Source organism: Bombus impatiens, unplaced genomic scaffold (genome assembly GCF_000188095.3).
Source record: "Bombus impatiens unplaced genomic scaffold, BIMP_2.2 scf_0064, whole genome shotgun sequence".
Lineage (NCBI taxonomy): Eukaryota > Metazoa > Arthropoda > Insecta > Hymenoptera > Apidae > Bombus > Bombus impatiens.
Window position 1 is genome coordinate 362486 of NT_176483.1, and position 4213 is coordinate 366698.

Sequence of the window (4213 nt, forward strand, 5' to 3'; positions counted from 1 at the left end):
CAATTAAAACAGGAAAAAATGAAAAAGAATTCCAAAGGAACTCTTGTTTTACCTATAAAGGATATGTAGAAAAAAATCGAATACCAGCAATTGTTGAGATTGGACAGAATGTATTTATTTATCTTTGAAGTACGTAGAGTAAAGTAGATCAATGCAATGTTATGAGTAGTGTATCGAGTAGTAATTGTCATACGAGTTGCTAGGAACGAGTATGTATACCCACAACACCGAGGAGCTCAGCCGCTCAATTTTTTTTTTTTTTTTGCACGACACTGATATACATTAAACGTTACAAGATAGCAATAACGATTATCACCGTTGTTTATCGTTATCATTGACGTTACCATAGTACCTTAGCCACAACTTTATTACATGACTTACATCTTTGGCATCGTGGATACCAGGATTCAACAACAATACACGCGTTCACGCACACACGTACACACACGCACGCACACACACGTACACGCACCAAATCTCAAATTCAATATCGTTTCTCGCGGCTTTTTTTTTTTTTTTAAAGTAACGCGAAACGCGGCATGCTGCTTACAATTAGTAAACTTAGGCTTCCTCGCATACCAGTCTCACCGACTGGAAATAAGTATAGTGTCGACTTGTTTCCTCCGTGACGATTCTCTTCTTTCTTTTTATCTCGTTTCCTTTTATCGTTTTTAAGAGATATTCGTTCCTTTATTAGCGATTCTTCGAGTTTACTTTGCTCGGATGTTCGATTCGTTGACAAGTATTGCTCTTTCGACATTTGAATACGAAGAAATAAAGATAGATTCCAGTAGTAAAATGTATGGAGTCTGACACATTTTAATCAGACGTTTGATATTTCTTTCATTTCGATTTGGATTTCGGTAATTAAGATACTTGAAATTTATATACTATTTGTGTAATAATAATTGAATTAATAATTTGTTAAGAGAAGTAGTGTACGATTTTATTAATTATTGTATAACAAATCGTAAGTTTACGTAGGATATTGTAAAGAAAAAAAGACTAGAAATTTAATTGCGTTTCTTAAACTAACGAAACTATTAATTTTATAGATTGCTAACAAAACTCCGAGTCTTAAAAAATCTCAAAATTGTACGAATGGAAGAGAACATCTTAGTGTTTTTAACGACACAAAGCTCCAACTCCATACTTTTCACGATACTAATTACACGTTACTTCAATACGATTCTTTAACTGCGACAATTCAAAATTACTTAAAATAATTTCATTAAGGAGCAAAATAAAATCGTCGGATCACAAAGTACAGGGATTTTTCTTTTTTCTTTTCTTCGCGGAAGAAAATCGTCACGATTTAAAAGAACTCAAGCGATCCCCCGTCCATCTTTCGTCCGACGCTCTGTCTAATCGACATTTTGTTTCCCTCGCGCCGGTGGCACGCCGGCCCATCGTCATCGTCCATTTAATCGAGGATGCCGCGGACTTGGCTATCACAAATCTGGCACGAACGAGCCTTACAAAAAATACAATACACGCCCGCGACGTTTTGTTTCTTTTTTTTCTCATTTTTTCTATTTTTTTTTTAGTTTTTTTTTTGTTTTATCACAGACCAGCGCGCCGCCCGACATTAGCATTCTTTTGCTAATTACGCGTCGCTACCGCTTTTGTTTCGCCTCGCATCATCCATCTACGAAAGCTCAGGGCTAGGAGAGGGGCTAAGGAGGGGAGAAGGGTCCGATCTATCAATTAGTCTTTAGCGGCCATCGATTCGTCGATCGTCGTTTCTGCTACACGACGTTTGCCCCGATAAATAAATCATTTTTCATAGAATCTCTCCTTTACCTTTTTCTTTCGTGTTTTTGTCCGCTTGTATTTTCTTTTCGTAGTTTACCGAATGAAAGATCGAACTATAATTATGGCGAAGGTAATAAATAAATGGGAAGAGAATAGATATAATTTGTAGAAAATTAGACTCTTCTCTTGTCATATGTTGTTTTAAGAGATTGGTTGCCAGTAGCGAAAACTACGATTGGTCAGACTTCTGTCATGCTATGGCGTCTGTCTATTCTGGCAATATTCTACTCGAGTGTATAAATGTTGCGATCTGCGGTGTACTTTTTATTGATTTTCAAGCTAAAATAATAATAATAGGAAACTATGTGCGTTTATATACACGAGTTGCATCAGATTCGGGTTATAAAACATGAACAATATATCGATAAAATTAATTTATAAATTTCCAATATTTGCCAATCAAATTTCCTTTAAAACGCTTTCATATCACAAAACATATAAATATAAAAAAATTTTAATAATTTTAATCTTCCTTCTATAAAAAAATATTCCATAGTAACAAGTACCTATACTTTACAGCCGTGTAATTGCAAAATAAATTATGTAAAGCAAAAATAACACACGAGAAAAATAATGGAAAAACGAATTGTACGAACTCGAAGGATATTGCCAATTACGAAGACCAATCTAGAAAGAGAAAAAACGAGACATGAAATTATAATCGCGCAGTAAACGAACGATCGGAAGGAATGGCGGCCGTATCGGAAGTAGCATCAGGAGTAAAGGTGCAAAGATGTGCGGGATCTACGCATACAGCGGCCGCCTGCTAGGTTCTCTCTCGTTTCTTCTTCCCTAAAAATTCTCGTGTGTGCCCTCGTGTTTGTCTCTCTCACGCTTTCTCTCACCCTCTCTCTCCCTCTCGCTCTCAACGATAACAATTGAATATGAATTAGAAAAATAACATTATATCGTAGACAACAATTGGTTACAATGTATATAATAATGTACCAGTAATAGTGTATTATTATTAGTTCTTTTTTTTTTCTCCCCCTTTACACAGTATTTTTTATCCCCCGTTATTTTTTTTCATCGTTTTTTTTTCTCTTCTTCCTTCTAAAGCGTGCCATTGACGTGGGGCGCCGTGACTGGCGGTTCATGGTAACGCTAGAATTAAATTTTACACGCCGCTTCGTAGTCGTCGTACCGTCAGCTTGGTCGGTCGATCGATCGCCGATCCGTGATGATCGACGATCTCGCGGTCGATGGGATCGGATTCAGATGAGACTCGCAGCTTTGTACCACACACACAACGGCTATTTATACATACATACGTAATATATCGAACGCGGTTACCGTGAATGGGCTGACGGCATCCTGTTGCCAGTTTTGACGTCTAGCAAGAAATGGCGCGAAGAAAAACACGCGTGATATTCTTTCATTTTGTTTTTAATAGCTACTCGACATTTTTGTTAACAAGTTGGAAAAGAAGAAAACATAAATTCGTTGATAAAGAGTCGCGTATTGCGAGCAAGTTTGAATATGTAGATGCTGTTATAGAAATATTTTAACTCTTGAGGGATGCTGACATAATATGTATATTAGCGCTAAAATTTTAGTCAGGATTATAATAAATTATAATATGAATATTAAACGTATATCTTTAATTTTTGTTTAATCCAAGCAACGTTTTTAAAAGATAGAAAAAACACGATAGGCATGTACCTTTAGCGAACGTTATTTTACTCAGAAATATTTTCCAATATTATTTCTGGCTTGGTACCGATAAATGAAAAATAATTATTCTGGAAGAGATCAGAAATGTGTTGCTAGAAACAGAATTGATCTTACGATTATCATTGTTCTCTGGCATTTCTACATATCTCGTTTAAGTGCGTTTTACAAGCTTGAATTTAGAAAACCAACTCAATTTGATAAGTTAACTAGTCTCAAAGTATCAAATTAGATCCAATCTAGGCAAAAATCGAGTAATATTTACAAAATTCAACAAAAATTTTTAAGGCAAAACTTAATCTCGAGTTTATCGCGCATCGATTTTCCTGTATGTAACTTGCGCGTATAAAGGCAATTTAGCCAACTATGCGCGTGCATGATATAAATTTAAGTAAGAAATAATTTCATTAAAAACTTGTAATCGAGTCACGGTTAAATTAAAATAGAAGAAAGGACATGGCTGCAGTTCGTTCAGCCCGTTCCGGCCAGTTCCCTAATTAATTAATTAATCGATTAACCAAGAAGCGAGCGTGGCACGTATCTCGAAGACAGCGCCCAGCGTCATTGGAAAAATTCGTGGACAGATTTCGAGACGGCCTGCGATATCATCACCACTGTTTCCTCTCTTATCGCCTCTTTTTATTTTCTTCCCACGCGTTTCTCTCTTCTCCCCTTTGTTTCTCTTTTTTTCGAAGTTTTCTTCTTGTCTTTTTTTTTTTTTTTTTTA